This window comes from Euphorbia lathyris, chromosome 9 (assembly GCF_963576675.1).
Source record: "Euphorbia lathyris chromosome 9, ddEupLath1.1, whole genome shotgun sequence".
Classification (NCBI taxonomy): domain Eukaryota; kingdom Viridiplantae; phylum Streptophyta; class Magnoliopsida; order Malpighiales; family Euphorbiaceae; genus Euphorbia; species Euphorbia lathyris.
The window spans coordinates 70,405,001-70,418,225 of NC_088918.1; the positions used below are offsets into that span (position 1 = coordinate 70,405,001).

General features: G+C 34.3%; 1 long non-coding RNA gene across 1 annotated transcript; it reads right to left on the minus strand.

Annotated features, from left to right (window-relative positions):
• Positions 1-10,456: 10,456 nt before the first annotated feature.
• On the minus strand, positions 10,457-11,210 carry LOC136206886 (uncharacterized). Its single transcript, XR_010676474.1, has 2 exons — positions 11,021-11,210; positions 10,457-10,948 (listed from the first exon to the last, which is right to left on the minus strand). It is a non-coding gene; the product is annotated as an uncharacterized lncRNA (long non-coding RNA).
• Between the last annotated feature and the right edge of the window lie 2,015 nt (positions 11,211-13,225).

The following is a 13,225-nucleotide window of genomic DNA, read 5'->3' on the forward strand; positions in this document are numbered from 1 at the left end:
GGAAAGGAGCTAGCCTTCTCGGCTCGTACCTAAGTTTTCCGAACCCACACCGGTCTCCCGCAAGGGATCGGTGTTCATTTTCCCATTCGTGGGTGGCGACTCTTCCATATCTCCGAGCTCCGGTCCTGCCGAGCAGCTTGATTCCACGATTGGTTGCTTTCGGCGCCAATCACCGCTTATGTCGCCATGAGGTGTCCACCCCCCGGTCCGCCCGGGAGATTAGGCCGCGGCACCTCGTCTAACAACGCCACATCAGCAGTTTGATGTCAAAAAGTCAAAATTTAACCCACCTAATATAAAATTAGGTTTATACCATCTTCTTCCTCTTTACCCCTTTCCCTTTCTAAAATTAGGTTTGTCAAAAAGTCAGAATGAAGATCAATTTGACGAAGGTAGATAATGAATCAAGACCTAGATATTCTCAGGTGAAAAATTCTATCAGTTTAATCGGAAAAGGGATTAAACTGATAAAAATGTTTAAAGTAGTAAGTTGCAAATAAAACGGAATTCTCAAACTACGCACTGTAATCTTTTCCATTACTCGATTCTTACTCCTTCATAAGGTTGATTCATGCTATCGATTTGAAAGGGGTGTTAGAGATATTTCCTCCAACAAAATCTCACAAGATAATTAGTCAAATTGGTGCTAATTGTCTTGCACTTAGTTAGAGTATGATATTCTTTTGAATTTCAATTATGTTTTACTTATCCTCCCGACTGTATAAATACACAATATTACAGAAACCTAATCAGGGAAAATACAATTATAATTCTATTCAAATTCTTCTAATCTCTTCTAACCTATCTTTAATTCTTATTCCTAATATCAACAACGTTGACAGCGAAGAGCAATTTTATCCTTAACGTTGCTAAGTTTGATCAGTTTGAAAAATAATTCATCAAAATCTCTTCTCAGTCACGAATCTTGTCATATACACTTCGCATGTGCGTCATTTTATCATTAATTAGTAACAAATTACAAACACATGGATAGACATGAAAAAAATTAAAAAATTATACTGTTGTATGAGTTGGACAAAATATCCAAATATTTCGTCAATAATAATATTCAACTCTATTATTAAATCGCAAAATATGATTTTTTTTAACTAACTAATATGCAGCTGGTAGAGATGTGCATCAGTTCAAAACCGAACCGAACCGAATCGAATTGAAATAACCGAATACCGAAATTACTAAAATAATTGACATCGATACCGAACTAAATAATATGAAACTGAAATATAACCGAACTGAAATATTTTGTTCGGTTCTCGATTTTAAATCGAATAAACCGAATTAGTTAAAAAATAATAAAACAAGAAATAAAAATTACTATATTTCCTTGGTTTATTATCTCAACAATATTTTTTTTTTAAAGAAACTAAACTTGTAACGTCTAATGTGTGTATATATATATATAATAATATAGAATATGTGTAATTCGGTGCGGTTCAGTTTTTTCTACATTTTTTATCAAACCGAATCGAATACCAAAATGCACTTAAAATAAGAACGACTCTAAACCGAGTGTCACAAAACCAAACCAAAAAAATCGAATTCAATCGGTTCGGTTCGATATGAGGAACGGATGCACACTCTGGTGAAGAATAAGAAACAAAATATATGTGTTTTATAATGGTTTCTAAAATTGATCTAACTTACCAACATTATGGATAAAATCACTCTTGAGTGCTAATATTAAAAATAAAATTGTACAATTTTAAACTTTTGTTGTAAAATTACGACTAACTCTTATGTTAGGATATTTTGCACCTTATCCCATTAACTTATATTTCATTTGTCTCTGATGCATGATATAATTATTACACTTTAATTCTGTTGACTTTTCTTTCAAAAACCATTCAATTAACTTTAGTTAAAATATTTAATTGTATCATGTGTTAGAAATTAGACTTAATATATCGTTTACCTTTATATTTGGCCAAAACTGGCCATCATCTTTTAAAAGTTCTAGATAATTCATTATTTTTATCTAATTACGTATAATCTACTATTATTGTTTAATTATAACAATAATTCATATTTTTATCCAATTGTATTTAATAACTTTTTATTATTGGGCTCTCTGCTATTTGTGATAATTTTTAATACCTTTATGTTATTTTTCCCTTTTTTGTACCGTTATATTAGATGATTTTCTTTCTTTGCTTGACACCTGGTTGTAAAGGTTGTTATTTCCTTTTGTCCTGTTTTGCTTTTGGGCTTTATAACCTGTAATAGCAGCTTTGTGCAACCATGGGAGAATAAACAATCATTTTGGTGATATCTTTTCATTCCTCTGATATTCCTCAGCATTGAAATCATTTGTTGCTCTTTCAATCATTATCGTATCAGAGCACCAAGTCAATACGAGTGGAATAAGAGACTGATTTTTTCACCATTATTTTTCATCTCCTTCTAAAGTTTCCATCTTTTTCTCTCTTCTTTAAAGTCTCCATCTTTCTTCTTCAAATTAAAAGCTATCTCCTTTATTCTATTGCTATTCTCTCTTATATTATTTTTGCCTAAGAACTGTTTGATATTTGTTCTCAATGGCAAATGGAACAAAAATCACCTACCAGGATATGCTTAATCCTCTATTTCTTCACCCCTCAGATTGCACAACCTCCATTATAGTGGATAAACTTCAAGGTTCCTCAGATTACAGATCGTGGCGAAGAAACATGGAGATCAATCTGTTGTCAAAACGCAAGCTTGGAATCGTTACAAGAGGAGTTACTAGATCTACTGATGATGAAGCCAAAGCTGAGATGTGGGACACCTGCAACAATATGGTAATCACATGGTTAACTCATAATATCTCTCCTACCATCAAGAAATCTGTGATGTTCATGAACTCAGCTAAAGATATCTGGCTTAACTTAGAAAAACGTTTTCAACTCACAAATGGATCTAGAAAATATAAGTTGAGCAAAGCGTTATTTGATTAAAAATAGAATGAAATGAGCATTAATGAATACTATACTGCCATGAGAACACTGTGGGAAAAACTTGATTCTTTAAATCTGTTGCCTGTTGTAACTGAGCAATCAGATGAAGTTAAAACCTTGCTTAGGACCATTACTTAGAAAGAGGAAGCCAAGTTGTTTCAGTTCCTCAATGGTCTAAATGACACATTTAATGCTCGAAGGAGCCATCTTTTGCTGCAAAGTCCATTACCTTCTGTGGAAACTACATCAGTAGCTTTGCATTAAGAGGAGGCTCAGAGAAAGGTGCTAAACTCAGTGAAATTTGATGGTGATTCATCAGCCATGTATAGAAGAAATACATCTGATAAGTCTCAAGCTTGTACTGCATGTGGAGGAAAAGGTCATTCAACATATAGGTGTTGGACTATTGTTGGCTATCCTAGGTGGCATTCAAAGCATAAGGGTAAAAATAAATCCTCAAATTCTCAAACAACTGGAGCAAGGTGGAATTCTGCACCAACATACTCCAAGAATGCATAGTCTTCGAATTCATTTAAAACTGCAGCTAATGTGCAAATTGGAAACACTTCAGAAGGTTCAGAATTGTTGTTCACACCACAACAGTTGGAACAACTAGCAAAACTAATGCCTCAGTTACAGACAGCTCAACAGAAGGGTTCAGAAACTAATGATGAGATAGATACCCATTTCTCAGGGATGATATCTTGTCACTTTGCTGCAGAATTCTCTTGGGAGGGATTGTTGATTCAGGGGCTTCCGATCATATGACACCACATCTGCAGAGTCTCATTCAGCCATCTGTGACAGTGAATGTCCATGCGATCAACCTACCTAATGGAAACACTGCAATTATTTCACATATAGGAGATGCAATTCTTCCTACTGGCATAAGGTTGAAGAATGTGTTGTGTGTGCCACACTTCAAACACAACCTTCTATCTGTGCAAAAACTGATCAAGGACATCAATTGTGAGGTAATTTTTCACCCATCTCATTGTTTGATTGTGAATTGTTCTACTAAGAAACTTGTGGGAATTGGAAAAGCAAAGAATGGATATTTGATGAATCATCTTGACACTCCGATTCCTAAGACATGGTTGACTCTTAATGATAAACCAATTTGTCTCACTGCTGACTCAAATAGTGAATCATCTGACACCTTAGATCTTTGGCATCATAGACTTGGTCATTCTCCTGTTAGTAAACTTAAACACATTCCTTTTGTCAAACCTCATATTCAAGCTCAGAACAAAGTATGTATAACCTGCCCTTTGTCTAAATTTACCAAACAACCATTATCTCTTAGTCTTTCTCATGCTGCAGAAGCATTTGCCTTTGTGCACATAGACATTTGGGGACCCTATAAGGTTGAAAATAGGGGAAAGTATAAATATTTCCTGACCATTGTCGATGATTACTCAAGGACAACTTGGGTTTACCTATTGAAATACAAGTCTGAGTCACTGTCAATCCTTGAGACATTTATCAACTATGTTAAAACTCTCTTTAATAAACCAGTGAAAACCCTTAGGTCTGATAATGCCCTGGAATTTGATGATGTCAACTGTAGAGAATTCTTTTCCAAATATGGAATTATTCACCAAACTTCGTGCGTTAAAAGGCCTCAACAAAATGCTCGTGTGGAAAGAAAACATAGGCATATATTAGAAATTTCCAGAGCTTTGAGATTTCAAGCAACTCTCCCACTTTCTTACTAGGGAGACTGTGTTCTTACTGCTGTTCATATTATAAATAGACTTCCTACACATGTGTTAAAAGCTAAAACTCCTTATGAAGCTCTTTACCATAAATAACCCACCTATGATCACCTCAAAGTCTTTGGATGTCTTGCTTTTGCATCTAATCCTGATTTTCCCACAGATAAAATGTCCCCTAGAGGTGTGCCCTGTGTATTTTTGGGATATCCCTCTACTCAGAAAGGATATAGATTGTTGAACTTAACTGATTCTAAAACTTTTGTATCTAGAGATGTGATATTTAATGAAGCCATATTCCCTTTTCACTCTCAATCCACAAGATCCTATATGAAACCTATACCAGCTTTCAACCCCAATTCTTCTAAACTAATATATGATCTGTTTGATGAGATCAGTCTTCTTACATCTGATGATGTCTCACCTAGTTTTCCAATCCATTCACCTATTTCAAATGAACCTGACATACCACTAAACAATTCTACTATTCCAATAATTACCTCATCTGTACCCATTTCTCCCATTCTTTCTCCAATGGCAACTACTCATTCTTCACCAATACATGTTCGTAGATCCACAAAGTCTCACACTGCCCCTACTTGGCTCAAAGATTTTTCTACTCAACATATCCCAAACTTAAGCTTTACTGAAACAGCTCCTACTTTTCATTACTTCCTAGCTTCCATAACTACACAACATGACCCTGTATTCTTTAAAGATACTGTTAAATATTATCATTGGGTGACAGCCATGAACATTGAGCTGGCTGCTCTTGAGTCCAATGACACATGGGAAGTGGTTCTATTACCACCTGGTAAGACTTCCATTGGTTGTAAATGGCTATACAAAACCAAGTATCTTCCAGATGGATCTATAGAGAGATATAAATCAAGATTAGTTATTCTTGGTTGCAAATAGAAATATTGAGAAGACTACAGGGAGAATTTTGCTCCAGTTGCAAAAATGACCACTGTGAGGGCTCTTCTTGTTGTTGCTGCTATTGGTAATTGGTTGGCATTTCAAATGGATGTAACTAATGCATTTTTGCATGGAGAGTTAGATGAAGACATCTATATGAATATGCCTCGGGGATACACACATTTTGGAAGCAGAATTAAAGTTCAAAATATGACTCAGCTCACCTTCCTAAAGTGAAGTCTCCTTATGTTTGTAAACTCAACAAGTCCTTATATGGACTTAAGCAGGCTCCCAGACAATGGTTTGCCAAGCTGTCTACAACTCTTACATCCTTGGGATATGCTCAATCTAAGTCTGACTACAGCCTTTTCATCAAACAAACTGACATCTCTATCACTGTCATTTTGATTTATGTGGATGACCTACTAATATCTGGCAATTGCAGTGATTCTATTGCTTATTTGAAGACAATGTTGTCTTAGAACTTTTATATGAAAGATCTTGGCAAATTATGATACTTCCTTGGTCTCGAGATTGACAGATCTGCCTCTGGATTTTTTGTTTCACAAAGGAAATATACTCATGATATTCTAAAGGAATTTGGCATGATTCACTCTAAACCTCGACAACTGGCAATGGATCCTCATCTTAAGCTCACTCTTGACAAAGGGGTTCCATTACCGGATCCTGGCCCCTATCAAAGACTTCTTGGAAAACTGATTTACCTTACCATCACCAGGCCAGACACCTCTTTTCTTGTTCAGTTACTTACACAGTTCCTTCAACAACTTACCTCTATGCATATGCATGCATCCAAACGAATATTGAGGTATCTTGCAGGCACACTGTCTCAGGGTATCCTGTTAGCTTCTTCATATGTAGCTCAATTAACTGCATATTGTGACAGTGATTGGGCCAGCTTCCCTATCACATGCCGATCAACAACTGGTTTTTGTATTTTCCTTAGTCATTCACCAATCTCTTGGAAAGCGAAGAAACAATCTGTCGTTGCTAGATCATCTGCAGATGCAGAATACCGTTCTATGGCTCTTACTAAATGTGAAATTACTTGATTTTCTGCCCTTCTCAAGGATCTGGGTCTCAAGAATTTACCTCCAACTGTTCTTAACTGTGATAATCAGGTTGCGTTGTCTATTGCAGCAAACCCTGTGCTCCATGAGCGCACTAAGCACATTGAAATTGACTGTCACTATGTTCGTGACCAAATCAAGATTGGTACCATTTCTCCTGCTCATGTCTCCTCGGCTAATCAGGTTGTCGATCTCCTTACAAACATTCTTCCAGTCAAGAACCACAATCGACATGTTCACAAGCTTAGAGATTCTCCTTTCTCTCCATCTCCAACTTGAGGGGGGGTATTGAGGGCTCTCTGCTATTTGTGATAATTTTCAGTACTTTTATGTTATTTTCTCTTTTTTGTACCGTTATATTAGATGCTTTTCTTTCTATGCTTGACACCTGGTTGTAAAGGTTGTTATTTCCTTTTGTCCTGTTTTGCTTTTGGGCTTTATAACCCATGGGAGAATAAACAATCATTTTGGTGATATCTTTTGATTCCTCTGATATTCCTCAATATTGAAATCATTTGTTGCTCTTTCAATCATTAATAACTCTAAAACTTCAACTGTCTCCTAAACTTTCAAAAGTGACTATAATTATTTGTCTATTTGGATATTTTCTTTTTGACATGTGGCCGAATATATCTCTTATTTTCTAGATCCAACAAATTCTATAATATGCAGTTATATTGAATACAATTATGTTAGACATCTCACATAGTTAAATGAGCAAGTTGTATGGCTCCTTAAATATGTGAGACAATCCTCACTTTTAATGTACCTTCTAGGGTGAGTTAGGCATTTGTTTACAAATCACACAACAATTGAAAATTTAACGGGAATAAGGTTTAAACAGATGTCTTAGGCCTAGTATTGGAGATATTGCAACAATTTAGTGGAAGCAATTAATTAAAAGTGCAGAGCATAAATAATATTGCTAGAGAGATTGGAAAAAATGTAAATATAGAATTGAACTCAAAAAATTGAAGTGAAACTAAACATATTTATAAGGTGCTCAAACTGTGTAAACACAGATCTAATGTGAATGAATATATTTTTAATGTGAATGAATATATTTTTAAAACTATCCGTTATTTGACTCTTCCAAAATTAACAAATGTGAATTGCATAGCTCAAATAATTGAGCTTCAATTTCAGAGAATGGCATACCACTTTTATCATTTAATGTTGTTTGTTTGACTTAGTTTTTTCCTCTCTTTTTTTCTTTTTCAAATTCATTTTTTAATATCAATTATGGATCTGGCACATTTGAATGTGTTGGATTTTTTTATTTATTTTTATTTTATTTATTATTATTATTATTATTATTTTATCTTAATTTTTAATAATATTTATTATATGAACAATAATCAATTTCAACACCTAGAAATTTCATGACTGGGTTTTCACACGCACTACATGCAGATGGATATTAAAATGTAGGATCAAATAATAATATATGATGGTCAAGGAGGACTTGATAATATTGAAACATAACTCCACGTGCCCACAGCTAAGATGCTGCTACAAACAGGAATAACATAACATGGCCAGAATTAACGATCAAAATTGATAATATTTTGGGTTTAAACCACCAAAAAATCTTCCAATATTTGTATTTCAAGTTGGGTTTTAACATCAGAGTGTACAATTCTCTTAAGTCGTGGATTCGGCCGTGTTAAAATAAGATTAGAAACTTGATATCGAGGTCAATGTTTGAAGATTCTATATATGTTAAGGGGTCTTGCAAAACAAAAGAAAGGTTTGGCAGGATCGATACTCAAATAAATTCAGTTCTAAAGAGAAAGTAAACTCAGAACTTAGAAAGCTAAACTCTGAAAAATGTAATATACTTTTTGCAAAGTGAGTTAGACCTTATCACTTAGGTGCTATGTGCGCCCTTATTATTTTTAAAAATGACTCCTTAAACAAACCTTGTAGGGGAAAAACTTTTGGAAATATGGACAAGAACATGCGGGCAGTATAAGGAGGGTTTTCGGATCTACTGACAGCTATATCAAATATTCATTAATGTTATCACAAGTCCCTCCCCTTCTTCACTTTAAGCCGAATCTAGTTTTTTTTTTTTTTAAGAATATCATTATTCTAGTTATCGTAGTGTCAAGTGTCCGGCTTTCAGCAGATCGACGTGTGTTTGTCCTAACATAAGGAGTGTGTGTATCTTCCTTAGTTGTCCATGCTTTAGAAATCGAGGAGTCCGCGTTGACTTTTTGAAATTCTTTAAAAGAAAATGTCGATTAGGAGAGAACCTTTGCACAAACAGTTAATAAAACATTTCCCAAAGTTCAAGAGATTTTGTCAAACCATGGCTATCCTATTTACATTACACTCACTCGGATATGTCTCTGAATGTGCAAGGAGTTTCCTATGATATATATACCTCGCTAACTTAGCCGGTCCAACTGTCCTAAAATGATAAGAGGTCTGGGATGGCCAGATCCATCAGTACATAATATGGTATCTGTAGCCACACCTAATGATTGGATTCACCAAGAACTACCAACCTCGAGCTAAATTAGAAACACAAAACAACTATTTATGTCATTCAAACCAATCAATTCTAATATTTCATATTCATCTTTGTTTTTAAAGTACACTATAAATAGGTTTTTTTAGGTCCTTTATTAATATGGGTCCTAGGCAGACGCTCCTCAATTTATAGGCAGGTCGGTCCTCGTAATAGTCATACAAAGGCTCGAGTGAAGAGGAATTTGTGAAGAGAGGAGACTGACAACAGAATAAGTAGCATAAGCTTTGAGGCTCAAGTGAAACTAGATTGAACTTTATATTTTGCCATGTCATTTTATTTTTATGCTTCCAAATTTTGTTAGGATTTGGTTCTATCATCTCATATATTATATCTAGCATTTAAACATCATCTCCAAAATCTCATTATCTACCTTCTTATTGACTTTGTTATGATTTCAGATGAATGTTGATGAACCATGTTATATTTGTAATAAATACGAATCACTATTTGATGTTATAGCTCTTTTCAGTCCAAATTTTTTATTTATTTTAAAAATGTTAGTCAAAACGATAATATCTTTAATAAGGAAATTTTTAATCATTATAAACATTTTGATGAATTTCAATTAGATCTGTCCATGGGCCGGCTGGCCAGGCTCGGCCGAACCTAACGGGATTTTAGGTAAAAAAACCCAGTCCAAGTCCAGCCTAGTCCACTATTAATTTAGGTGGACTCAAGTCGGACTGAGCTCGGGTTTAAACATCAAATCTCAAATCCAGTCTATATAATAAACTCACCTAAAAATATATACATAATTTTCAATTAAATAAAATAAAATTTATGTCTAAAAGTAAATCTTTAATATATAAATTCATTAATTTATTGATTAATATTAATTGGCGGACCGAGCTTGGCAGGTCCGTGCTATTTTTATCAATCCCAAAGCCGTCCAAAATATAAGTGGGCTTTAGCGGGTCTAGACCTAAGATCAATTTTCATTGTCCAAACCCGGTCCAAGGGACATGGGCCTGGATGGGCCAGCGGATACCCGGGCCCGTGGTCAGGTCTAATTTCAATCATTATAAATACTTATTGAAGAGTAAAATTACCCTCATTATAAGTTAATGATAGGAAAAACTCATTAATACTTTTTTGTGAGAGAATATTTAATATAGGGAATTCCTCTCATTAAAAACTCTTTTAACAATTATATTTGAACTTCTAATGAGGGCTATTCTCTTCATTAAAATCCTTTTTTTTTCTGTGTTGACTTCCTGTAGTAAAACAAGAGTAGTTGAATTATGGAAGAATATTTCAACTCCGATGAGAAGAAGATTTATTGATAAGAAGCAAACACAGCAACATCAACATTACAGATCAAAGAAGCAGAAATAAATAAAAAAAAATACTGAATTTCGTCACATGGTAATGCAAAGAAAAACACAAGAATTCTGTTATCTTTTCTCATCTGATTGATACTCATGGTCGTGATCGTGGTCGTGATCTTGGTTGTGATTGTGGTGATGATCGTTGGGGTTTATAAGCACTGAAGGCAGCTTGAATATTCGGTGATGGTCGTTCTCGAGATGGTGAACGTGATGGCCGTGATTTTTTTGGCCGTGCTACCTTTGGTTCTTCAACAAAAAAGGAAACAAGATTTCGTAGATCATCAAGATGTTGATGTGCTTCCTCCAGACGTTCTTCAATCAGACTTATTTCGTTATAGATCTGCTGTGCCTTGTGCTGTCTGATGATGTTCTCATCTCCCTCCGATGATTCGCTTGTAAAATCCTGAATTTTTTAGCATTAATCAATCCTCAAAACATATGATTAAGACGATGAAATTGACAAATTTATGTATACCTGCTGATTGTTAGATGAAATCGTTGAGGTTTTTGAAGGACTAGCAGACGCCATTGATGAGAGAGAGAGAGAGTTCTTTGGTCTATGAACTGTTGCTATATACAATATGTAATATTAATAGATTGTACCAAGATGTTTTTTAATAAAATTATCATTATTATTTGCTGACTGCGAATTTTTTAGGTCAAATGGAACACCTTTCATACATATTTTGTCATGTGTAATATCGACCTACACGTAGTATAAGGGGTACTATTAATTTAATTATTAAGTGGGATTACAATATACGTGTGCAAATATGAATTGGTGGTTCTCCAATTGACGTGAAAAATCGGGTGTTTAATATAAAAACTCTAACCAATGAGATTTGCGGTTCCTATATTCATGAAAATTTAACTTGCTGCTTCTAAATTTTAGAAACTTGGAATAAGGATTAAGTTTTACAAACTTTGGCATTAATTGACTTGGGTGTCAAGAAGATTATAAATATTGATGATCATTTGGGGAAATTATTAGGAGCATCCGGTTTTCCATGTTAAATGGATGACCTCCCACACATATTTTGCAATGTGTAATATGGAACTACACATTTTATAAGAGGACCCACTGTTTTAAATATTAAGTGGGGCCACAATAAACGTGTCCAAATGTGAATTGAAAGTTCTCCAAGTGATGTGGTAGATCCGATGTTTAATATAAAAACTCGTTCAATTGCGCATTGATGTAGAGAATTGTGGTAGAGTAAATTTGTAGACAACAAAAACAATAGTGAATAAGGAAAAAAAATTATTAGCGAGATTTTTATAATTCTCCAGTAAATTGTTGGTTTCTCTAAGTTGCTCCATTAATATTTTTTCTCTTTCGTGAATGTAGGCACAAGTTGGTCAAACCACGTAAATTTCTTTCTTGTGGTGCTTGTTTTCTTTACTCTTTTAAATTCTTTGATTGATTATCGTGCCATATTTCTTTGATTTGGTGAATTAGTTTTTGTTAAAAGGGGTATATAAAGAGTTGGCTATTTTACGAGAAAGAATCAATTGAAAAAAAAGGAAATATGTTGAAAATACTACACAAGCCACTATTGCTAATGATGGGGATAATGTAGATACCTTTTCTTTTATTGGGGAAAGGAATAGATTTAGTATTTGTTTGGGTACTCGATTCTGCATGTTCATACCATATATGTTCTTATAACGAGATATTTTCTTCATTAAATTTTATTACTGGTAGTGTTGTTCTGATGGGTAAGTATGTTGCATGTAACATTTATTGCATGATGGTATTGTAAGAACAACGATATATGTTCGTTATGTTCCCAGAATGAGAAAAAACATAATCTCTTTGGGCACTCTGAATAACAATGTGTCCAAATTTACTATTTGTGGAGGAGTATTGAAGGTTTCTTCAATTTTCTATTTGTGGAGGAGTATTGAAGGTTTCTTGTTCTAATGAAAGCCATCAAGATGGATTCATTGTATGGGCTTAATGATAAGACTATTACAGATTTTTGTATTTGTGTTATCCAGTTTATCTGGTCTTGATACTTCCAAATTATAGTGTTTTAGACTTGGGCATATGATTGATAAAATCATGGTGGACCTATGTCGTATAGGTCTATTGGAAAGTCAACAGAATGTTGATTTGGAATTCTACAAGCAACGTGCTTATGGAAACCATAAATGGGTTAAAGGGGGCTTTGGACTACATCCATTTCAATATGTGTGGTCCATCGAGAGGGCCATCCATTGGTGGTGCGAGGAACATGTTAACCTTTACTAATGGTGATTCTCGAGAAAATATGGTTTTACTTTCTTACAAATAAGAATGGTGTGATTGAAAAATTCAAACCGTAGAAAGCCATGATTGAAAAACAAACTAGGAGGCAAATCAAATGTCCCAAAACAAACAAAGATCTTGAATTTGTTTTTTTGTGAATTTGATCAATTATGTGACAATGAACATATAGTCAGACAGTATACATGCACTTATTGACCATAGTAGAAAAATATTCTTAAACCCATGAATAAGACAATGATTGAGAGAACTCACTATATGTTGTCTAGTGCTAGTTCAATGTAAAAGTTTTAGGTTGAAGTTGTTGATACATTTTGTTATCTTGTGGACCGATCTCCAAATTTATCCAGTGATATGAAAGCTCTTGAGGAGCTATGGTCTATAAAGCTTTTCAATTGTTCTATTTGAAAG